Below are 25,850 nucleotides of genomic sequence, written 5' to 3'. Positions count from 1 at the left end.
AATGCACACATTCGTCTTGTTTCTTTTTTCTCCTCTTTGCTCGTCGGCTTGTCCGCGCGCGCGTTTACTCTCGAGGCTTCGGGCAGATTTAGGGGGATTTACGCTCGTTTCAAGTGTATCAAGCAGATGTGCGCGTGTGTTTTTTAATTCATTTTGAAATTTCGCTCTAACCATTTACAGGTCACCTCGCGCACGGGCTCGAATAACCGAAACAACGATGCGAGCTTTTCGTCAATGGAGAACGTCTCAATAATACACGAAAGTACTTTGGAAAATACACCGCGTCGTCGTCATCGCAGTATAGGGCAAACAAGCGCTAAGAAAACCTCTCACAATGAAACGACAATAGCTCGACGTAAACAATCAGGGCATAAAATAAGAGGCATCCAGATAGCGGATAGCCAGAGAACAAGCTGCAAAGCCAGCGGAGAGAATAATACCTTCGAGCCAACTCGAAAGTTTGACAAGCTCGGAGTGAGTGCGATACGCCAATAAAAATCCACGTACACTATAGCTACACTTATACATAGGTAGCAAAGCCGTCCGGCAAATACACGTATAAGGAGAGAACCGCCACGTAAATCGCCCGGTGTACAAGGCACTCGACGTTCGGAGACCGAGGGGTGGCACGCAGTAGCTTTGTATACAGCCCGCCGGCGGCTTTATACAAAATCAAAACCAAATTGTCGAAAGAACAAGAACCAGTCGGCATTGTTCCTTAATTATATTTAGACGCGCGCACCTTGCCTGTCCCCCTACTACCTTCTCCCCATCTCTGTCTTAATGAATCGCGCTGCGGGAACAATGACGAATCCGTCGCTCGAAAAGTTCGTTGCGCGAGAAAGTAGGTCGTATCATAAAAGATTATTGTCTCCGCGAAGGTTTTGCCAGAGAGAGAGAGGGAGACGTTATTTGCATTGCTTCTCGCACCTTCCATTGGAAACAGCTCCCCTCTGAAACAAGACGCCGGGCTGAAAAGTTTTAATGATTGCACAATGCGCGATTTTTCGCAGCTCGCGCATCGCAGTATGTCTCTTTTCGCTGCGCGGCCGACGATATTTTAGAGCAGTGGGAGAAAAATCCAGGAATTTCGCGAACGAAGGAGTCCCTCAGGTGAGAGCACAATGGCACGGCCTCGTGGAAATAAAGAGATAATGGATTACGCTCGGCTTTGTGTCGCCGTTGCTTTCAATCTTCGCGGTATTTATAGAGTTTTGTTTATTGAAGGCGGTAAGGAGGGTAACTTTGTGGCAGAAAAGTTGACATTTTTTTCAAAATTTTTATATTTTCGACTAGAAAATAATTATTGCCACGTTGCATTTCATCGCAGCATAGGAAAGAAAATCCGATAAATTCATAGACTTTCATCTAACCAACAAGCCGCACTCAAAGCGAGCTGCTGCCCTCTTGAGCCTCACTACGCCAGGACCCCCAGTTGCTTCCTGTGTACAGCCCACTTTCCTCTGCCGAGTCGACCTCTCCGACGCGTATTTCCGCGTAACCTTGCGTTCCGACTCTTTTCCCTCTTTCTTTGCGAAGCTTTGGCTTAAGTTGTCACGTTCAGTTGCGCAGCTTTGATGAATGTGTACGCACTTCTGATGAGTGTGTGTTATACGCGACTGCTTTGCTGATTATTGTCCGCGTGACCGATCAAAATGCTGAAACCATGATTATACGGTGTGAAAGAGTTTAACGAGGTCCTCAAGTTAGGTTTAGGGCTTCGTATCGTTTTTCTCTTTTAAAAAGTCGCCTCGAAGACTTCTTCTAGCGATCGAAAGTGGAACGTTGCAGTTAGGAAGCTCCGAGATTTCGAGAAGTTTATCTTGGCGTGAGCAAATCACCGAACCGACGCGTCGATTCTCTGTAATGGATAAATCGAACGTTTTGAAAATCGAAAAATCGACGAGGCATATACGAGAAAACATATAGAAATCTTTAGAAATTCCCGGACGATGCACAAAAAAGTAGTATAGTAATAACGCAGCCGCATGCACGCAACTCTCGGATATTTTTTTTTTTTCAAGCCGACTATCCCTATACCTGACTCTCTCTCTCTCTCTCTCTCTCTCTCTCTCTCTCTCTCTCTCTCTCTCTCTCCTCAGGTCCGTATGTACTTTCCCGATGTTATCTGCTATCGGATTCCGAGTGGGGTAAATGGAAACCCATAGAGGAGAGCCCGTCAGCGACAGAAGGATCAGAAGCCCCGTACAGTACGCGGATGTACCATATAGAGAAGAAGGAAAGTACCTATACGAGAAGGAGCGGACAAGGCGGAGGAAGTGAAGGGCACGCGTCTAGTCGGCTAACCGGTGAAATAAGAGACCGGAAGCATATGGGGAAGCCGCATTGTTTGTTCGGGCTTTATTCGGTACATGCGCGAGCGTGGCGCTATATACTGTTCGCCTTAGGCTCTTTGCGTACGTATGTATACGCTCTCTGTGCTTCGTGTGTTCCTTTTTTCTGTTTCACTTATCTTTTACTTTACGAGGGAGTGTTATGAGTGCCGCGCAGGATAATCTTTCGCCTCGTGGGTTCGCGATGGAATTTCATTGTTGCGTGATTTACAGCAGGAGCTTTTTATATGCCGACGTTTCAGAGTCGCGAGGGCTGCGTAGAGTATCGTGACTTTGAATGTGTATTTTGGTAAAATTTTCGAATCCTTCGAATTTTCGTGTATTCAATTATATTATTAAAACACGGCACTTCACGAGCCAACCTCTCAAAACCCCCACTTGGCGTGTAAGCAAAGAGCAAATACAGCCGAACAGATGTTCGGGACAGACCGCGGGCACACACACAGACGCATCGAGCAAGGCACCTTGAGATATTTACTTTTTATATAGAAAATGGAGGTTTCCACTTACGAGGATTAGTTTTTCCGTAAAGGTGAAATAGCGTGAATTTATATATTTCATGAAATTTGAAAGAAAAATTCCTTCGCTCTTCGGCAGCACATCGATCCTCGATATAGAAGGTGTCGAAAAATAAAAAAGAAAAATCGACAAAGACGAGTCAATCCTAATCCGAATCAATTAGACGGCTTGCCCTCCCACGAATCGCAGCCAATTTTCCCCAACACCCCGCAATCTAAAATCTAAACTGGCCTAAAATCCAAAAAAGAACCGGTGCCTGCCACTCCCACCGGCGTCGAAAGGCAATAGTATAATGACGGTGCGATGACCAAACGCCTCCCGGATCGACGATACGCATCTCTTTTGCGCGCAGCCCTTTCTTCGGCCGGCAGCCGGCGAAAAACACACCCCCTCGTGTGGACCCTCATCATCGTTCATCGTGCGAGAGATGACTTCACGGCCACGCGACGCCTCGGAGATGCACACTAGAGACGATGGTCGGCTAAACGCAAAAGGGATGCATCGGTAGCCCATCGGACATGCCTCCCGCGGTGAAAGCGAGCGGGTGCATGTGTGCTTTACTAGACTATACACGTACATGTGTGTACGAGGAAAAGCGAGCGTGGCAGCTGCCTCCAAAGAGTGCGGCAGATTGCGCGTCGTCTACCCCCTTGCATCTATTTTTCTTTTCCTCAAAATCTCTCTCCTACTCGTGTGTGTGTGTGTGTGTGTGTGTTATTTCTCTCCGATGCCTGGGCTGCGGAGGAGGCGAAAGCTGCGCCGTATTATATTAATAGCGCGAGGGCTGGAATGGAATCGAGAGTACATATTGCACCCTCTCTCGCAGAATCAGACACGTTGTGAGCTAACTTTTCGGCTAAATATTAATGTTTGCCCGAAATTTGTTCGCGTCTAATGGCTCGCGGGGAGCGAGTTGCGAGAAGTGTGTTTGGTTAAAGGGCTCGTTCGCGTGTGTAAACTCGTTCGTTCTTTCGAGTAAGAGTTGAGAGAGAAGGAGAGAGAGAGAGAGAGAGAGAGAGAGAGAGAGAGAGAGAGAGAGAGATACAACTTCGTTATTTAATCAGTGTAAGGAAACACGATACTTTGCGCGAGGTGTGCAGGATTCGATGCTAATAAGCCTTGTTCAAACAGCGAGAATTGAAATCGTTGTAAAAAAATTAAAGTATTTCACCGATAAACTCCCTAATGAAGCATAAAACACACACACGCGCGCGCTCTTCATTCCAAGCAAAACAACGACCCCCTAGCTCACAACTCGTCACCCGCCGTCATATTTTTTTTCCTCCTAATACACACACCAAGTCCCATTCATCCCAGTCCTAAACTGCAGCTTCCTCCCTCTTATTCCGAAAACACGCGTCGACACGAGAGGACGTTTATAAGGAGGGAGAGAGAAAAAAAGAAACACAAAAAGCCGCCGGCGCCTTGAAAAAAAAACTTCCAAGATCTCGATAAATACTCCACGCACTGCACACACCCACACGCGCACAGCAGCGACAGCGGTAGCCCCTAAATATCCCGAGAGACGTCGTATCTTATTACCAACTGCAGCCGTCGACTCACCTGGCGCGCAAGGGTTGCGCTGCTGAAGGCACATCCGTTGGCTGGGATGTAGCGCGCGCGGGAGGACGAAGGAGAGAAAGATGAATGGATGGGATGCCGCTGCCGCCGCGAGCGCGTGCCCGTCAAAAACGACACCCCCGGAAGCGGCTAAGCGTCCGATTATCGCTACGATTTCACGCGCGCGTGCATAGTACCCCTTTCTCTCTCTCGAGAATGGATCGCGGGCTGCTCGAATTTCCAGATTGTCGTTTATGAAACGATTAATGAAAGGCTTTTTTCTATTTCTATTAGTGTACTTTGGCGGCGTGATTATATAATAGCGAGTGATTAACGAGGAGTTTGTCAGAAACGTTTAATTCTGACATTTTTACTCGCGGAACAACGAAATAGAAAAAAAGAAACGCAGCAACTCTGGCGCATCGCACACACCGATCAATCGTCGCGTAAAATCGATATAGGTATAGTATACACGCCCGGGGCAGTTTAAGCGAAACTTTGTCACAACAAGTCTCGCGCCGGCGGCGGGGCTATCTCCTTCCGGGCCGGCCGGTGTATTGCGAAATGGCCGTTGAAATTGGAAATCAGTGAGAAAACCGCCCGGCCCGTTATCGGCAATCCCGCTTTTGGTCGACTAGAAACCATTCGGCAACCAACTGCTGCGCTGCGCGCGAGAGGCTTAACCGTCCGGAAATTCATAAAGGAGATTGATCTTTGTGCATTGCGAGCTGCCGCCCCGTAATACGTCCACCACAGGAAACCAGAGCCCCGTTTCTCTCTCTCTCTCTCTCTCTATCTCTCTCTCTCTCTCTCTCTCTCTCTCTCTATCTCTCTCTCTCTCTCTCTGCTTCTCCATACAGCTCTGGTATATCTATACAACGATGGATATACGCTCTACCTGTGTAGGTGTGTTGGTGGGAGCGATGCTTTCGCGTTTAGCCGCGCTGAATGCTTCGCTATAATTGGGTTTGCCCTGTGTGTGTGTGTGTGTGTGTGTGCGCGCGCGTGTGTGTGTCACGGCGAAGGCGACGATTAATTGGGCGATGCGAAGGATGAATCGCCGATTGGCTTTCATTTTCATTTTCGAACGCATGAGCTAACATAAAGTTCGAAAGCAGCTTGAAATCGTAAAAGCTCTTCTCCTCGCGGCCAACTTACAACGCAGCGTGTATATTTCATTCAATGGAGTTTCTTGTTTCGCGTTCGAAGCTATCTCGCTCGCGTCGATGCTTTTACAGTGCTGCAGCGACGAAGAGAAAGCCTTTCCAGAGTGTACAGAAAAAACGAAGAAGAAGAAAGAGACACAGCAGAGCACACAATACTCGCGATTCTCCGATGGAGTGGAAATTCTTCGAAGACAAGCCGATAACTTTCCGGGCGTTATCTAGTGGCGCGCGCGGGCGGGGGGTCAAGTCGGAAAGACTAATATCCCCGGGGAGAAGCGTAATTCCGGGTGCGAGCGCGAATATAGGAGCCTGCTTACGTCAGCCAGTGGCGCGTGAAAGTTTCGGGTAGTCTTGCAGCCCCTCTCTCTCTCTCTCTCTCTCTCTCTCTCTCTCTCTCTCTATTGTCGTAGGGCGAAAGTGGAAAACCGTATAAAAATCGTCGCGGAATGGAAACATTTTTACGGGACAGGTATGCTGGGGGCGCGCTGGAAACGAAAGTTTGCGGAAAGTCCTTTTTCTCTCTGTTTCTTCAGCGCGAGCTTCTTTTGTGCGCGTTGTTGTAGACGCGCATTCATTGATGGACTTTGAGAATCTTTTTGAGTTGTGCCTCGTGTATTCTTCTCGAGAAGTTTTCTCGTTGCCCGCAATGTGCCTAATGTTTTATCTCGACTCCATCGCACTGATTTGAGTCTTTCGAAGTTTGGGATCCAGAAATCGTACATTCGTTCGATACTAGATTTTACAAATGAGAAAACAGTTCGATTGAAATACAAGTGAAGAAAAAAACTGAAAATACTCGTCGACCATAGCGAGTTCGTCACTCGAGAGTCTCTCCCACTGGTCAGCCGATGAGCTGCACATATAACTTCGCGAGCACACATGCCAATGGAGTCAGCGGCTATCGATTTCCGATATTAATCGCCGACCGTGAGATTCCGAAGAGGCGCGCAGTCCTGCCTAGCTTAATTAGCCCCGGAGTGGCGAAACGACCGCGGCGTACACAAAAAAAAAGGAAGGAGGAGGGAAAGAGACGAGGAAACTCGTTACCTATACCGCCCGCAGCGAAGCTCGAGCCATTAGCCATTCCGAATCCGCTGAGTGTGTGTATCGACGCTATTATGGCCCTCCCTTCTCGATATACCCTGGACTTTTCCTCTCGAGGGTACTGATTCGTCCTGCACGATTGCGCAGGAAAAAAAGTTTCTCCTCTGCGAGAACAAGCAATATGCTGATCCGCTGATTGTCCACTTTTAGCTCGGCTAGCTTCTTACGCGCGTGATGTGGGCTGGACTCTCGGGGGGTACGAATATGTGTATGTATTCTTCGATGGTTTCGATTTTCGCAAAGTTTTCAAGACTGCAAGAGGCTGTGGAGGATGTCGTTTTGATTTTTTACTATTTTCATTAAAAACGAATTGTTTGAAATGCGGTAAAATTATGCAGAAGATAAAAACGTGTTCATAGTGAAGTTTTACGTACAGCAAGTTTCGCAAAACTCGAACATTCTCGTACAGATAAGAGTCTGCTAGAAAGTTCATCACGAGCTTCATACAAGCTCTAACGCATTATTCTCGTTATTATAGAGCGCGGACATGTGATGCGGTTTCTCATGATCAGCCGAGCCCTACATTGACTTTGCGCAGCAAAACCCTGACGATAATTAGAATCTGATGAAGCGAAAATTAACAAAAGGATTGTCCCTAAGATAGCGGCAAGTATATATCGAATAACGTTAAGCTCCATATTACGCCGTGAGCGAAAGCCGTTTTCGCCCTGATTGCATCGGCGTAACTTATACATAACTTCTCCGAAACTACTATACCTACGTAAATAAAAATCACAAAACAAACAATCCATTCCGGCAAAACTTCTCCCTCGCACAATAAATCCACTAAAAAATCACTCCGTACACGGAATCCCAGCGGGGCAGAGGAGGAGAAAACGTGAAAATCCGAATGCTTTTCCGAACAACACGTAGCGCGGTTGGCGCACGTCCCTGCGCTACACCCCCGCCATTCCATAACGCAACGAAAAGGCGCAGCCGCCACCGTCGATTCGATCAAAATCCCGAGTAAAAAGGGTACAACGTACGCAGCCGTCGGCCTCTTATTCTCCAAATCAGCGAGAAAGAGCAAAAAAATACATGCAGCCACGCGCCCGCGCGCTTATGCATGCAAGAATCGGCCCCTGCGTATGCAGCGCGAAAAGAAAGAGGCGAGAGCCGCGCGGCAGCCAAAGGATGAAGAAAAGAATTGAATTCTTCGCCAGAGAGAGAGAGAGAGAGAGAGAGAGAGAGAGAGAGAGAGAAGGCTGTTTGAAGCCCCATGGGATCAAAGAGCCGGACGAGAGCGCGGCCGTTTTACCGAAAATCCGATCTACTCTCCGTTTATTCAAATGGCACTCGCAGCTGTTTACGATCTTTTCTCCCCCTTTTCTTTCGCTCGCTGCACCCACACATGCGCCAGCAGCAGTCCGCCGGACACAAAGGGTTCACCCTGCCAATTTTCTCGGCCAGAGTTGCACACACACACAGAGCTGAGAGAGAGAGAGAGAGAGAGAGAGAGAGTCTGGCGATGCAAAAAGGTGCAAGCTCGTCGAAAGGGCCACGCGTACACGTATATACGTATAGCTCTGGCTTTGTCGCCGGGCATGTGTATACCTGCGGAGAGGAGAGAGAGAGAGGTAGCTTATAAGCTGTTTTTATAAGCGACGAGGGCGAACTTTGCCAGAAGCACAGACCTGTGTGTTTTTCGTCGTGTTTTTCCTGCGCGCTTTTCCGGAAGGCTCGGGCTGTTCCGTGAAACTGCTCTCGATCTCGACGGAACTGCCGAGCGCAAGAGTTTAATCTCGCGCTTCGACCACGTATTTTTTGGCTGACGAAGGTCGTCGTGTCTTTTTGTTCATTTATCTCGGCTGTAATTGAGATCGTTGGTTTTTTCAATTTTAATACGCGTATCCTCCGATGTCGAAATCGCGAAATAATAAAACGTCGCGCAGAAAATCGTCCTTTTCGCACTTTTCTATACAGAGCAGCGCTTCTCGGAAAAGATCAGCGGCGAATTTTCATGCCAGGATCCATACACGGCTCTCTCGGCTCAGCGGATATTGCGCGAACGAGAACAACGGAAATGTACGAAAGCGCATTTTTCATACCAAACAAGCGAGACGAATAAAGGTGAAAAATTGAGAGCGCCAAGCGTGAGCTGCAGCTTATGGCTGTAATTAAAATAGCGTTTGCGCAACTGTTTGGAAAAGTATTAATGTTGATTGGTTTTACAAATATAGCGTTAATAATCTGGATGCAGGTTGTTTGATTTTGCTTTCATAAAAGCGATAATCGTTATACGATTGGTTTTTACTGCTTTGTGCTTTTTCGATGCTATACGAGAACAAGCGCACATCGGGCGGCTGTACATTTAACAAATATAATTACTTTATTTATACGGTATAACGAACGTAGTTTACAACATTTTTCAATTCAATTCATCACGGACTTCAATAAAAAAAACAGCGAATTTATCTCTCTCAAAACAAGTTTTCACTCCGCGAGAATTCCAGCCCCCAAAATCACGTTTACCCAATAAGACACGCTCGCGTGCGCCGATAAATCCGAGCGCGTTTTCAGCACCCATCCGCAGACACACCTCAGAACTCGGCGGCGACGATAAATTTACGGGTCCCGGCTCTCGCTGCGTCCGCGACCCCGAACCAAGGAGAAAAAAGCCAGAAAAGAGAAGAAGAAGAAGAATCAGCCTTCAACGAAGGAAGAAATCTCTCTCTCTCTCTCTCTCTCTCTCTCTCTCTCTCTCTCTCTCTCTCTCTCTCTCTCTCTCTCGAGGAAAAAAGAGGAAGCGCTGCCCCTAAACAGTCCCCCCTATTAGCTGCACAAGTGCATCGCGACGAGGGGTGTATAAGCATACGCAGCTTCGTAAGGGGAAACTCTCGGCCATCGCGTAAATTAATCCCTCTTCCTCTCTCCCTCTCGAAAAGGAAGGCTACGCGCGCGCGAGTCCTGTCCACGCACTGCAGGCATGTAAAGAGGCGAAAGCCGAAGTCGACAGATGCCCGGGAGCACGTGACCGGAAAAAGTTGCCATCGGTCTCTCTCCGTTCCAGCAAAAGTATATCGGAGTATAATATGCGGTGTAGCCCCCTCGTCGCCGGGCAGATGTCCACGCGCAGCTTCTTTCCTCGTACCGGCGCGGCACGCGTTCGCGGCGCATAATACATCCGCTAATGCGACGGCTAAATTAGAGCGCTCGGCCCACTGGACCACCTCCCTTTTACTTTCTGGGTAGTTTGTAAAGCCGCTCGTGTGTTTTTTTTGTCGTCGTCGTCGTCGTCTCGAGGCCGCAGCGATTCTTCTTCGGCCGGAGAGGAGCGTGTGTTTGTGTGCCGGGGAGACGTCGGGCTATAAATTCGGATTAGTACTTCGGCGGTGCTTGAGTAATTAGCTGCGTACACGTTGGAGGAGGAGGAGAAGAGATAACGTATGGCGCGAAGGGACGGCGCGACTACACTCTTGGATTATGCATGTAGCGAAAAATTAGATGGATAGATGCGAGGGGGGATGTATCGCGTTACGAGAGGAATGAGGGATACGCTGTAAAAGCTGCTGCTTATTAGTTTGATATTTTTGTGCATTTAGAAGGCATTGATATTCTACCTGCCGAAAGATTCTCTAAATGTTGTAATCGAGAGTCACCTGCCGAAATTACAGAGGGAAAAGCGTAGAAAAATGGCCAAGGTCACTCTGTAAACGCAACCCTCAATCATCGCTGCGAGAAACGTAAATAAAAAGCGGAGTTCATAGCAGCAGCCCCGTCGCCCCGGATAATAAACTATACGACGCGAGCATCAGTCCATTACCATAAAACACAATTGGTAAACAAGCGGACTTATTGTCTCTCCCGCAGGAGTCGGTCTCGCCGCCATAAAAGGGATACAGCAGCAGCACTCGCAGAAGGCAAGGTGTGCCACGTTTTCCGAGCCTCCATCCCCTACTCTGCAGCGCTGAGGGGAAAAACCGTCCGGTTCCAGTGTGCGGGCTACAGATAAGCGTGCAGGCCAAGCTGCTGGCTAAGAACGTAGAGAAACCCTCGGTTATAAATGCCTCGAGTCCTGCGACGCTGCGCGCATCGAAAGAACCGTGTCGCCTTGATTTCCCTCTTCTATTTCCGAGTGTGTATTATATAGGTATGCGAGAGAGAGGTGGATGGCGTCGACGGCTGTTGCCTGGCGTTTGTTTAAAAATTCATGTGGACCCCTTCTTTGAAAGGGTGCTAATGCATTTCTCGGAAGAGGGATATTTCACATCCACGGCAGCAGCAGCAGCAGCTTTTGAGAGTGAAAGAGAGAGAGAGAGAGAGAGAGAGAGAGAGAGAGAGAGAGAGAGACCTATACTCGGCGAGAGGTCTCGGATGAAATATCAATCAGGTAGCGAGAAACAAATGTTTTAATGGATAAACCAAATCAGTATGGAGGCAGAGTAGGCAAGGGTAGGGTAGGGTAGGCAGAGTAGGCAAGTAAATAATGCACTCGGCGTGTCGAGAGATTCTTCTTTCTTCTATAAATTTTTCTCGAAATAAACGCGGAATATCGCACAGTTTCTCGAAAATCGCAGCGCGAATTATCGACGGACCTCTCGTCAAATCGTTTAAGAGTCGATTGAGCGCTCATATTCATCCTCACGGCAAACAACCAATAAGCACACACTCGAGCCCGAAAAAATTATGCTTGTCGAGCACGAAAAAAAGCCAGCCTCCCTCTTGCCGACTCTCGACGAATTAGCCAACGAGAGAAGATAAAAAAAAATGCCGGGGGATGCTCAGGAAAGAACAATAGGGAAAAAGAGCGCCGCCGCGGTAAAGCCTCTCATAAAAGCCTCGAGTTTACACAAGACGGGTCGACCTGTGGGTGGAAAAAAAGGAAAGCTCTCGTATCCCTCTCTCTATCTCTCTCCTATGGCCATACGCGCGTTCCGCGCGCACTCGAAAGGACTCGAGAGAGAGAGAGAGAGAGAGAGAGAGAGAGAGAGAGAGAGAGAGAGAGAGTGAAGGGCCACGCGGGCGCCTCTTTAAAATTGCAGCCCAGTATTCCAGTCCCGTGGCTGCTGCTGCTGCTGCTGTGTTGTCCTTCCGCATGAATTCGAAATCGTGTACGCAGGCGCACGCGTCGCTTCCGCGTTGACAGGTGTTCGTTCGCACTCTATTTAGTTTGGAAAGCTGCGGGTCTTCCTTACGGCTGTAATGCGACTCGAAGTTTTAAAGGGCTGGCGCTGCTTGAATTTTTAATTTTCCCGGAGACTCGACGTGTTTTTACAACCGAAAACACGGGTTCGCGCGCGAGCACTCGGAATACAAAAGCGGCCGCATAGGTTATTCGACTGTGGATCCGTGTGGAGAGATACGGAAATTTATTCCGGCTGACGATTCTCTCGAAGAAAACGTACGCGATAACCTTGAGAAATATCGGTTTGCCGCAAACCCAACAACAATCTACCGACGTATAATGCAACGGTAAACAGCGCGCGGAACAAGATCACGCGCGCGTATAGCCCTCGGCGTCGCGTCGCGCAATAGCCGCTTTGGAGAGAGATCGGCTGTTTAAACAAATAACCCAACGCGACGCAGTATAGAGCGTCGATGTCTTCGACGGCGGAGCGAGACCAATAGCAGAGGGCGTTTGTATGGCATCCCCGCGGAGAGAGCCGAGGAGGAAATATATAAAGCCGCCGGTGCCGGCCGCGCGCGTATAATCCCCGGCATCGCCTCAACAGCACGCACGCGCTCGTCCCCGCAATATTCTCTCACGAATCCGTAGCTGTATATAACGTCAGGTGTATACATTGCGGCCTTGACTACGTCTCTGTCCTTTGCCTTAAACCTCCATTAAAAACGTAAATTTACACGAGCTTTCCGTGTACCGTCTATACACCAGTCTTCTTCTTCAGCGTGTATAAAAGACGGCTCGTGTGGGTGTGCTGCGCCATCGCACAACACACAGGGGACACCTTATAATGACGGTTTCGTGATCAGGAATAAGCTCGGCTGATTTTGAGCCCCGACACTGTCTCTATACAATAGCTGTCCGCTCCTTGCGTTGCTGGTGCGCCTCCGTGCCGTCTTTCCCTTTAAATTTCGACTCCCTCCCTCTAAGGTGTCCGAGTTTTCGCACGGCAGGTACATCGGGTTCGCAAGACCAGGAGAACATCGGACGAGCAAACACGATCTCTCTCTCTCTCTCTCTCTCTCTCGAAGTGGCAAGGCAAGCTGGGCTGCAGAGAGGAGGTGGGGAATAATGGCTCCTTCACCTGCTTTTATATATACGTCGACTGGCTGCGAGAGCGAGCAGCGCCAATGTGTGCATGAGAAATCTCGAGACTGTTTGTTCGTGTAAACACTGGCTGGATAAGATACGGCGTGAGAGGGAGGGAGATTTCGTTCGCGCGCGAGCGCTCGATTTCCGACTGGCTCTCGACAGGTTTGCTCGATAAGGATAAGGTGTACAAACGATTCCCGATGCTTAAACGGTCATTCTCGAGTGTGTACAAGATAATGGCTATTATCTCGCTTTTTTCGAGGGGCTTGCTCGCGAGGAACGTCTGCGTTGTTATGATTATCGATGCGCCAAAATTCACAAGACAATAACGAGCAGATGGTAATATTTCCTCACGGTCGATCGCGACAACAGCACTCGAATCGCAGTCGTCTCTCACCAAGACACGCAACGAGCTCCTCTTAGCCTCCACCTCGCGCGCGCGCACGTACTCCGGAAAGGTGCGCGTGAAAAAAAAACAGACGGCCGGAATCGAGTTATGCCGCGAGAATTTTCGTGCCGGCGGTAATGACGCTAGGGGCGCTCGGCATAGAGGGAGCTGCGAAAAAGGATAGAAAAACTTCGAGGGAAAACAGACGTGAGCGGGAAGCCTAATGGCCCGGCGGACGCGAAAATACTGTTCGCGACACGGCGTTTATTTAAAAGAGAGAGAGAGAGAGAGAGAGAGAGAAATTAAGGCGGACTACGTGAGAGCAGTGCTGGATAGGATTCGAGGAGGGCCAACACAGAGCCCGATTCGATTTAAATTAGCGCTCTCGCGGAAAGAATGCGCGCGCGGGAGAATCTCATTTACCGGCGCCGCGCGCCTCGAATTCGAGCCGTTTGATTTAGAAATCGATGTTGCTGCGTCTGCAGAATGCCGAGCTGATTGGTTCTTTTAACGCCGATGAGGGTGTGAGGGTATGGGAAAAGGGAGATACACCGATACGCGCAGATATGATTCTCAGAGAAGAAAGTGCAAAGGATGATTCGAGCTGATGACAATTGAAAAATGTTCTAAAAGAGCTATTTGCATTATCGCGTTTTCATGCTGAGTAGTACAACAAAAAGAGCTACGCTTCAATGGGATTCGGTATTAATTTTCTCGCGATAAATAATTCTACGGTACCAATAAACAAATGAAATGCTTCCATCTTCTTCGAGTATACGTCATGCGTAACAAGAATAAGCGTCCAATAACGAATAAGTAGGATATACTTTGCCATGTGACACGTGGAAATCAAGTTTCCCCCGATAGGGCCAGTAAAATAGGATTTTTACGTGGCCGACTCGCCGTAATTTCCTGGAAAAAAGTACAGTCACGATTTTTCCCCTTCCCACGTACACACAATCCAATTCGCCGTTTCTATATACTACAATATAGAAATGTAACTGTGCCGTGCCGTGTCGTTGGGGGGAGGACGACCTCACGCACTTTTGTCGCTCAGCCACAAAGGCGAGCAATATAGCTGCGCGGCGCAGTGCTAACGCCAGCAATAAGAAATACTGGCTGTATAACGCGAAACGCGTGATATTTTCTTCTTCGAGCAGTCGTATTTTTTTCTCTGACAAAGGAATATGAGAAATGAATAAACGATCGTTGGAAACGTGTTGGATAATTGCCCAAAGTGGCAGAGAGTAAAGTAAGTCTCGCCTCCTCCGTAGTGCAAACAGTGCACTTTATATACGTATCGAAACCCCCTCCGTACAAGAACAAGCAGTAGGGCAGTCTCTTTCCTTTCAACATCGGCGACAACAGCAACAACAACCGCGCAAACGGAGAAAAGAGAGAAGGACGAGAAACAGCAGCAGCGCAGCGAAGGATGTCTAACGATCGTAGGCGTGGGGTCTCTCTTTCTCTCTCTCCTTTGTCCTGCCGCGACTCGAAATTATGTCGAACGGAGCGGCCGGAATTATCAGAGAGCCCCCGTCCGGTAATTGGCGAGTGAGAGAGCTGTTTGTTTTGTCTCGCCGCCACCGACAGATGGCCCTGCGCCGCGATAACAATGTTGCGAAAATGGCCCGATAAATGAGAGGAGGGAGAGAGCTGCCGGCTTTTTTCCCGGAATCCAATTCAATTTAAAAGTCGATTCGACAGGCAGTTGTCCCATCGATCGGTTCGTGCGTGCGCGTATACTCCTCCTGTTCCTGTATACACCATACGCGCCGACTCTTTGATTTTCTCCATCATGGATATGACAACGATTCCCCTTTTGTCGTACATCAAGATATACGGCTGCGCTGTGGCGCGTCGTCAATATTTTGATTATATTTCGTCTATTGTGTGGCGGATGCGTGCTTCGTTTTCGCTGCGCACAATATATAGCGCGTATAGTATTGTAATGCTGGATGCGCCCTCGTTTTTATTTATCGCGAGCGAAGGCACATCTCGGGACCTGATGGCGAAGGTCTCTGCGAGAAAAAGCAACGTCTGCATGCATATAGGGCTGACACGCAGAAGAAGAAGAAGCCAGGCTGAATATGTCGTAGAGTCGAGAGAGAAAACGCAGCCGACGTGACATTGTGCGAAGGGAGGCGAAAAAAGGCACAGGGAAAATAGGAAGCCAGGAGCGAACATCACGCATACGAACGAAGTCTCAAGCTTCTTTTTTAGCCAATATCATCCTCCGTAGAATGGAGAAGATAGCTTATATTTTTTTTCTTGCACGCTCGACACATCAGCGCGACCTGAGATATAGCAGTATAAATATAAAGTTAAAAATATTTACTTCGACAATCACAGCATGAGCAGCTCAAGAAGTTACGGGCAGTTTTGGCATATAGGTGTAGCGCACCACAGTATATATATATATATATAGCGCGCGAATAGTCATTAGGGAAACAGAAAAAGGCCTGTGCGCCACCTATCTTCGTTAGCCAGAGACTTACAGAAATCGAAGTTGATCGGTAGTCAAATCAGAAGTGAAAATCACGTGATAGCGCGGTAACGAGTCGCTTATTGGTTTGTCGCATTATGTGTTGGCCCGGCTCTCGTGAAATCGGTTTACCTGGGCGAGCGCGCGAGAATCAAAGGATAGGCACGCCGCAGAAAGAGAGAGAGAGAGAGAGAGAGAGAGAGAGAGAGAGAGAGAGAGAGAGAGAGAGAGAAAGAGAGAAAAAAGCCACTTAGCGGCTCATAATGGAAGATCGGAGGCGGTTATTAGCTGGACAAGGAAACCCGGCGTTTTCGCCAAAACGAGAAAGGTTCTCTCCCTCGTTGACGCAACAGAAGCGAGACGGCGGCCGCGGCCCAGGCTCTCTTTGATGGCTCTATCGACCCTCCGCCGCTCGTGTGTTTGTGATGTCCGGCTGCGCTTCTTTTGCGTCGCCTTGGCGCAACGGCACTTTCCGGACCCCCTAACTCTCCGGGCACGCTATGTGTCACGGCTCTTTCAAACGTTATACGCGGAACTTGCGCTCGTGTGCTGCGCCTATAATGTGTATCCTAAAAATGCGTGGTTTATTCGACGAGAGAGAGAGAGAGAGAGAGAGAGAGAGAGAGAGAGAGAGAGAGAGAGAGAGAGAGAGAGAGAGAGAGATTCGAGGAAAATGCAATTGTTACAGGATTCTTTGCTGCCGCTTTAGAAGTTAAGTCCCCAAATTCCATGGGGGATTTAACGGACGAGATCGCCTGTCCTTGTTGTGCTTGCGCTTGTGTGTATACAGTAGGTGAATGATTTTAATCGAATTATAGAAATTTTCCTTCCTTTGTCGTGATTGCACGCGCGTGTCCCCGCCGAGTAGCCTTGATCGACACGGTTTAATGCACTTAGATGGCTCTGTATTCGAGAGCACAATGTGCTCTCTTTGCTTCTTTCTTCTCAATTTACTCGTATACCCACAGGAAAAACATTTGACGATTAACGATGATTTACATTATTCCATAAATAAAAAGTTTTTTTTTAACCGAACGAGAATTGGCCTAACAATTCACGAAAATTCGACTGTGAATGCTGAAAGAAAGCGAACGAGAACGCCCCCCATTCGCACGAAAAACCAGCATCGATTACAGAAGCAAAAGAAGTCAAAGCGAGAGAGAGAGAGAGAGAGAGAGAGAGAGAGAGCCCGGCCCACCGAAACTGACCATTTCATCCTCACTCCCGCATACACACACACAACAGCGCAGGCTAAACGGCGTATAGTGCAGCGATGTCAGAGCGTGCGCAGATTGACCGAAAGCGAGGACCTGCATTTCAAAGAAGCCTCCGCTGCTGCTGCAGTGTATACACAAACGTATATAACACATCGGGTGTCGCGCGCACCGCCCCCCTATGAAAGCAGCGCAAACAAAGTCCCTCGACGGCGCGTCGTCGGTTCCGCAAAAGGTGGCTATTTGCGCAAGCAGCCTCGGTTTCACGCGCGAGTCGCGTTTGTATTGCGCGAGCCGATTCTATATATACCGCAGGCGTACAAAGCAATCGCTGCAGTATATAACGACGTCGCACACGCGTTTGAGGCCGACTAGCAGACGCTTTTTTTTTGTTTTTGTTTCGAGGACACACTTGCAGTATACAGAGAGAGTCGCGGTGAGAGAGATAGAGAGAGAGAGAGAGAGAGGGGGGGGGGGACACGATTGACTGCGAAAACTTTGCGGATCGAGCCGCAGTGGAACAAACGAACGCCGGCATTGTGCTCTGTGCCACTGTGTAAACGCACTGGTATACGTGCTACGAACAGGATGATCCGGGAGAGAAAAATCGAGCTTTGGTCGAGGTGTGTGCAGTGTGTTCGACGGTTTGTCCATTGAGGACTGTCGTGGGCTCTTTTTCGCGTGTTTTCACCCGACTTTTAATCCATAGTTCAATAACGAAATTAAGCAATATGGTTCTTCGAGAATTCAATGAGTACCTGCGATTTCAATACCTATACTTACCTGTAAAATACATCCCTCGCATAGCAAGCAGCGCATAAGCTCTACTACTCTATTACTCTATCCTCGCTAATACCCATCAAAACTAAATTAATTCGCGAGCTATTCGCAGCAATAAAAGCAAGCGCGATAATAATCGAAGTGAAAGCGTATAATGCGATTCGAAGTCGTAAATTACGTCCAACATCTCTCTCGAAATTGTTTTAGTTAATAAAATTCCCTTTATAATTATATAGGACTCGAGCGACGTATCAAGTTGCCGCCGCCGTCTGCCTCCCCGAGAAGGCGCATCGCGCGAATATTTCGTCTCGGGGCCCCCGCGCGCATCTCTCCCTTTCGTTCGGTTAAATTAGCGATTCTTCTTCCAGGTGCAACCCTGCACCTGCTGCACATATGGGGAACGCTTTGTACGCTCTGTAGCGTTATTTACAAGCTCTCTATGTCTGCATTGTTTTTGCTAGGTGCAGCTCTCGAGATTTCACGAGGTATAATAGAATAGTAAACGACTTCCGCTCGGATAGTCACGGCGACGAATTATTCCGTTTTCCCTTCCGGCGAGCCGATAAGGCAGATCCCGCGTGTGCCGAAAAGCCAACGGATTTTGCCAAGAACATTATACATACTGTTGCCTGAGTTTCAAATCTAACCGTGTTAACTCAACAATAGCAAGCATATGTTTAATAAACTGCTATTACCTACTATTGACTATTTGCTATCTCACGTTTGCCTTTTTGGTAGTTCTGATCGATAAAAAGTGCGAAGATCACTGCTACTCCGCGAACGCACATCAAAACAAAACGTCCGTACCTCCCACACTCTTGGAATTCGACGCAACGTACACGTATGCCTGCCGAGCACATATTCGTAAAAGCATCGACACGCGTCCTTCACGTCCGCCGCAGTCAAAACATTGCAGCGCATTCTCGAAAAAAAGGCCGCCAGTCTCTCCCGATACGACTTTCCGCGCGCACCGAATTACACCGAAATCGACAAAGACAAAGGAAGACGCTTCGTCAACACACTGGCAGTTGACGGCAGTACGACGAGTCGTCGATGATTGTCGATATAAAACAAAATCTCTCACCTAGTCATCCCGTCGACTCGAACAAACCCCTCAGGCCTCCGCATCTCGACGACGACGAGGATTTCTGGATTCGGCACAAATGCACTTCACTCCGCCGGGTTCTTTCTCTCGCAATGTTTTGTCTCTCGCCCGATATCGCGAAGCAGAGAACACTTGCACTCGCCATGTTTCGACTCACGGTTCACCGAGTGTGCACATACGTGCAGGAGTATTCACTTATACAGTTGATCGAAACTTCACTCAACATCTCGTCTCTTGCGAAAAAACAAAGGCGCGCGAAAAGCCGGTCTCGCGACGGCACATGCTCAGCTGTATGTAGCGGTGCCGGCGACTGAGTCACGGAGAGAGCCGCAGCGCGGCGCCACCAGTCGAGCGGCGGTTGGCGATTGATTGATACTGCTCGCTCGGTACAGTGGGTACAGTATCGAGCGCTTTTGGGGGAGAGGCTCACGCGATGATATTGCGAGCTTTCGGCCAAGCTTGCGCTGGTATGGTATGTGAGAAGGGGAGTGGGTAATTCAGGGAGCGCAGGGCAAGGCAGATTATCGATTTGGCGCTGCTGAGCGTGTAGAAATTGACTTTGATTTTTTGTAATTTAATTTAAAACAAAAGCATGTTAATAACAATTTTGAGAATTCTCTTTAATCGAATTGAATAATTGTCAATTATAGTAAAAAAATATCTCACAGAAAACAGTGCACATTCAAAGCAACCGAATTTCAGCAATAAAATAATCTCCTTCACTTACCTCAACGCAATCATTACGCTATAATAATAACCCCATAAACTACCTAAACTCTCCTTGTTCAGGCGTCGCCAAAAGTAAACAAATAAAAAAAGCTTCTCTCTCGTTTGCATATCCACGGCTTAGTATGATAATCGCCTAACAAGCCGCTCTAAAACTTGATCCACGCATATAATCCCCCAACACACACACACACGAAGAGCAAACTCTCGCGACGATCTACTCTTAATTGCCGGGCGCCTCACGAAAGGGAAGGTGCGCACATTAAACACCACTCACTCGAATAGCCATCAGCGGCAGAAAAAGTTCTGCCGATCTCCAGCGAGATCGAAAGTTACTCTTCCTTGCGGAAAACGAGCAAAACCACTGAGCATCGGAAGAGAAAAAAATTTTCGACCGACCGTCCACTATATGGACGAGTAATTAAGACTGACCTGTCGAAGATATAGCCGTGCGCGTGTCGATTGCGAGATCGAGATAACGCGAGAATAGCTGCCGGTCGCGTATATGCTTCTACGCGCATATATACGGGGGACAGATGCGCAGCTCAGTGGAAGGCGATGCAGCGACGTGAAAGAGAAAGTTAAGGTGTTCTCTCGTCTTCGGTTGTTCAGGTAGAAAATTGGTTTACACTGTAAATCCGATTAGATTGATGTAGTCGAAGAATATAAGGAATGTCTAAAACGAAGCAAATATCTCGTACTCGATATCAAGACCGATGAGAACAGAAAAAAAAACGTTTCAACCCCCTAGCACACACATACGCATTCGCACGGGGCACCGCTGAATTCCAGGCTCGTTAATCTCCTCGCGAATCCTCTCTCGTTCTTTTCCCTCTTCTTTTACGTCTCTATTTTACGCGAATACGGCCCGCGACGTTATAGCAACCAGTTCGCTCGCGGCTAATTTACGAGGCGATTCGACTGAAAATGCGAACGCGGACATCAGTGTACCCTCGATGCTATACGCTTATACCGTAAATTCGGCTGCGCAAAATCTCGCAGCGTCATATAAGAGCCAGAATCAAATTTTCACTCGGCGAATTAATTAGAGAGAAGCCCGGCGGCTTATCTCGAAGAAATTTCAAAGACCGCGACCGAACACGGCCCTCTTATCCGCGCGCAATAAGCGCCGAAAGGTATATTGATTAATGAATTGCTCTCGTAAAACTCGTCGACACGAGACGGGCGCGCAGGGCGCTATTCGAAAAATTCCTTAATAAATTCCTCTCCTTCCTCACCCGCACGCGAGAGGTATGCGGTCCGCTTGTCCCTCTCTCTCTCTCTCTCTCTCTCTCTCTCTCTCGCTTATCTCAAGCGTTTCGAGATTGGACGCATGTTTTGTTTCTATTGTCCCTAATTAGATGCCGTTTAAAAGGCTCGCGGGCTAAGGAATCGACCGGTTTTTGGCGGGAGGAGTCGAGCTGCGAGGAGAGAGAGAATGAGAGAGAAAAAGGAAGATTATGCGCGCAGGACCGTCCGACAAAATCGAGCTGGACAGGCCGACACGAGCGAGGCGAGATAGCTGCTGATGGAAACGCGCAGAGATGCGTCTCCAGAAGCGGCCAAGGCTGACGATTTTTTTGAGGGAAGACGAGCAGCTGCATTGATCAATGGATTTTAAAATTATAAATTTCGTGCATTCAGCGTTAGAATTCGGGAAAATATCTCCGAAAGTTTTCGACCTGCGCCCAGCCTCTCGTGAGTCACGCGCGGAGGCCCCCTTAAAAACTCAAAATGCACCAGGTATACTGCACACGAGTGTACAAGCGGCGTATATACGCGCTCACAGCAAAATCGCTATCTTAAGACGACTGCAACTTTCGACTTTTGGCGCTGCAGAGCCGCTCGCGTGCGGACGATAAGATAAGCGGGCCACTGAAGTAAGTAGGTATGTATGTACACGCGGGGACTCGACCTTCGGGATTTTCTTCTCTTTTTTTCGTCGGTTCATATACCTTCGCCCTGACCAACGCTTTACACGATCTTTCGAGCCGTGTGCGCGGGGGATGTGTGTATAAGGCGACTGTTTGGGAGAGCCATATATTTTGCGCTTTCTAATGCGTTTGTAACGAGCCGATCTCTGGGATGGATTAAACGCTGCACTTGGAGTTGCGAACGATCGGTAGCCGATAGGATGGATATAGCACAGGAGATGATTTATGGATTAGGCTGATGGCCATAGTTGTGTTTTTTTTATCGCGTATACACTTCGGTCGTTGCTGTCGTCGCATATCGCCTCTTTTATTTTCTCAACCTCGGGGGCCCAACTCGCGCGTCGTTCCCATATCTTTTCAGGAGAAGCAGCTCGGAGGGCGCCACGTACACACACACACACGCATTCACTCGTGTGACTCCTGCTGGAGGTATAGAGCGTCGTCGTCGTCGTCAAAGCACAAAGGCATCCGCGCGCGCGCGGCATACAGTTCGGCGAGAATCGATCCGAACGGATAAGAGGGACCCGCGCAGGGGCAGATATTCAAGAATGCTTTTAGGCGACGAGACTGCTTACGCGACCGGCCTAATAGACGGACCGTGTCCGGCTTTCGGCCCTCTCTCTCTCTCTCTCTCTACCTCCTCGCTTTGCTCCTATTGTAGCGCAGCCAGGGCCGATCTATGCTTGTTTGTTAAAGCTCGTGTGTGCGCTGCTGCTGAGTAATTGGCTCCTTTTGAAAATCGGATCGGCAAATGATAATTCTAACCGTTGCGCAACAACGCGCTTTTAACGCCGCTAATCTATTCGTGACAAGATCCAATCAATTAATTCTCTCAGAGCGAGCAGTCGGGCGAGATGTTACGTAAATTATGGATTTTTCCCATCAGAAGAGACTCGTCGAAGAACCTGTCAGAGATGCGCGGTGTGTCCGAAAAACAGGCGCTCTTAAAAGAGGCGATATGAAAAATTATCTGCCTCGCAGTTATGTACACACACATACACAGTCGGACAGAGCTAGCGCGATGGGAACCTTTTGATTTTTCAGTCTCGCTCGGATCTCCATTATACGCTTTTTGTGCTGCTGCACAGCATTTTTATCTCAGGCCGAACACGTTCCACGAAAAGAGTTCTTGTACGGGGCGATAACGCCCGCGAGAGAGAACGAGAGCTTTGTGTGTGCAAGCTTTTTATCTATAAATAATCGTGACTCGAATGTTAACAAGCGATGGTCGAAATTGAAACAGTGTCGCGAGTTGATAGCGGATTTTTCAGAAGCTCTGGAATTCCGGATCTCTCTCGTGCGGCCGCGTGGGAACTCGATACACTCAGTTTAGCTGCCTTTCTTTTTTAAGCATGATGACACGGAGTATAATGCATTATTTAATTTCGGATTGATTTCGCTGGAAAATAATTAATTGAGATTCAGGTATACGTGGACACATTTCATTCGATTAATAATCATTCAGCTTCGAAAATTCCGATTCCAAACTTCGAACATCCCTCGTCTGCTCCCTTTCCAGCTCGCGAATGAAGAAACTAAAAAAAGCAACACGACCGTCTGTACAAAAAGCCATCCACAGCCAAAAACACATCCTCGCCGTAGCCTCTCTCTCTCTCTCTCTCTCTCTCTCTCTCTCTCTCTCTCTCTCTCTCTCCCTCTCTCTCTCTCTCTCTCTCTCTCCCTCTGTCTCGAAAAGGCGTGCGCTCATACTTCGGAATAAGCGCGTATATGGAGATTCAAGGGGGAGTATCAGCGCCGGCCGGCGCCACCCCGACGCCCCCTACACTTGTTCCACAGCGTGGAGTCACGCGTATATAGCCCGATCTCCGCGCTGCATCAGCCGCGAGAGAGAGAGAGAGAGAGAGAGAGAGAGAGAGAGAGAGAGAGAGAGAGAGAGAAAGAGCTGCGCGTTTTAATGGGAGATGCGCGAGGGAATTCCGAATCAGATCCGACGCCGATAAGGAAACACGCGCCGAGAGGGCCGTTTAATGATAATGGATGTGCTACGTTGGGACATTTCGTTCTTTTGCGTGCCGGGGAGGACGGATCGATGATTTTCGTGCGACTGAGTGTGTGTACGAGCTTTGCTCGTTCTTTTTTTGCGAGCTTTTGGTATACTCTCTTTGCCGTTTTATTTCGAATGATTTATCTCACTCGTATGTGAGAGCGCGGCTGTGAGATCGAGGATAAATGAGGTATTTCAAAGTGCGAAAACTCATATAGCTTACATTCAATTGTCAAGTTCATACCAAAGTCACAGTGCGCAGTGGTATTTTTTTAATTTAATTCGTATCCCCTCTGCGAGAAAAAACACGCAGTCACGAGAAGTGCCAACTGCAGTGCAGTACATGATTTGCATTTTATTGCACATAATATACGAGCGAGTGTGTGTGTGTGCGTGTGTGTGTGTGTGTGTGTGCAATGAATAGATTCAAGCTCCTGATCCCAGTGATTCTGGCCAATATTTGGGATTGAGTGAATTTTATTTAGTGTCCGAATTTGGCTTAGCTACCCTGCTGTCGAGTTTAAAATAAGGATTCTTATTTCAATAATATCGCCCGACGTACTCGAAGACGAAATTTTTCCAAAACAAAGCACCTACGTTCTTGATAGGCAATTACGGCACTAAAATCTCCGATGATCAGCTTGTCAAACACCTCTCATTCGCCTTCATTAACCTGTCGCTCGATTTCATCAACGACAACGGCGCTAAAGCCTATATGGCGCCGCACCAATCAGCCAACCGATCAGCCGAGCCCGGAGATAATTGAAAACTCAGGCAATCGAGTTCTAAATGCGTTGGCTACATCAGCCAGATAATTAGAGACACCACGTACCGCATATTCATATAGAGTTATTATATTACGATAGAAAAGTCTCGTGAGGCCATTTTAACCAAAAGTTCATAAAAAAAAAAATTAATTTTGCCAACAACAATTTGAAGGCCAATCTGGTTACTGCAACTTTTATAAAGACGTAAAGCTACAACTAGAGACAAAAAAACAGATCGGCTATAATACACGTAAACTTTGATCATAACCGAAGCGGCGGACAACAAAGGAGTAGCCTTGCGTTGCAATTTTTTTTTCTTTTCAGTTAACAAGCCCGACGCTGCTTCCGATGCTCGGTTCCGAAATCACCGCGGTGACCGGTTTATAATTAAAGAGGATAAACGAGCTGGTGGAGAGCGAAAATCGCGCTCGTGCAAAGTGGACCACCGAGAAAGAGAGCGGAAGGTTTTGAAGTGATGAAGGCAAAGCATCGTGTGTTCTTTTGAAGGATTTCCGAAGATTTTTTTTCCTTTGTTGGCTGATTTGTCAGGACGTTTATTGCGGCTAATTAATTAGGATGTATATGCGCGGCTGTCGCTGCTTTGATGCTTTGAAAATGATACTTTAGCGCGGATTGATGTGTCTGTCGGTTGTATAGCCTCGGGTCGGATGGAAATTTTGAATTCGACGTTATACATTTCTAGAATCTCCGGCCGCTTTCGAGCGAATTATTGCGTACAACGAAAAGTTTTCATAAAAATGATTATTCATCGGTGACATTAAAAAGCACTCGATGATCGATCAACATCATCGCATATTCCACTCCGTCGACCAGCACATTAGATCGAATCAAAAGATACGCGAAGCTAATTCCCACGCCCAAACACGCGGTAGTCTTAATAGCAGCTCACACAACAAACAATATCGTATACACCACGCCGAAAAGCAAACCCGCAATTATCCTAAAGCACATAAAACCCGCTCGAAATCACAAAGCGGCCTCGGCGGCGAGTCCTTAACCACAGCTCCCTTTGTGCGAAACAAAGATCCCGCGTCGCGACTCCATCACTGTAAAACCGGACGAAAATTTCGACGTGTGTCGGTACGAGACTCGAAATTAAAGATCTCGCTGGTTCGAATCGATATCTGTGTATACGTATACAGGCGCGACACATAGTTCGAAATCAAAAGTCCCCCACACCGAACGCACACGTGTGACGAGCGATGATTCTTCTCTCGCGCGGCGAAGTTCTCTCCTCTTTTTTTCGACCCGACCTCCCAGCGGGCGGCAAATTAACGGCGAATTAGTGACGCGTCGTTTTCTTTCGGCGCGCGCTGCGATACCTGCCGAGCCAATTCGACATTTGGCGCCTGCGCTGTGCATCTGTGTGTATTATAAATATGCGAGGCGGCGACGTTAGACGCGATTCTTCTCGCTTCGTAATTTCGAATCTGATGGTTGAGACGTGGCGCCGGTCGCTCTCTGTGGGGATTCGGGGAAGTCGTTACCGTATGGCGAGACTTGGATTC

General features: G+C 48.2%; 1 protein-coding gene across 1 annotated transcript in view; it reads right to left on the bottom strand.

The window, feature by feature from the left end:
• Positions 1-19,159, bottom strand: part of LOC100124002 (stem cell tumor) — a 236,591-nt gene extending 217,432 nt beyond the window's left edge. Inside the window, exon 1 of the mRNA XM_008217478.3 lies at positions 18,869-19,159. The gene's annotated coding sequence lies outside the window, so the exon portion shown is untranslated. The remainder of the gene's footprint in view (positions 1-18,868) is intronic.
• Between the last annotated feature and the right edge of the window lie 6,691 nt (positions 19,160-25,850).

The sequence above is a fragment of the Nasonia vitripennis genome, chromosome 5 (assembly GCF_009193385.2).
Source record: "Nasonia vitripennis strain AsymCx chromosome 5, Nvit_psr_1.1, whole genome shotgun sequence".
Lineage (NCBI taxonomy): Eukaryota > Metazoa > Arthropoda > Insecta > Hymenoptera > Pteromalidae > Nasonia > Nasonia vitripennis.
Note: the sequence above shows the minus strand (reverse complement) of the source record. Positions and strands in the feature narration are given on the sequence as shown.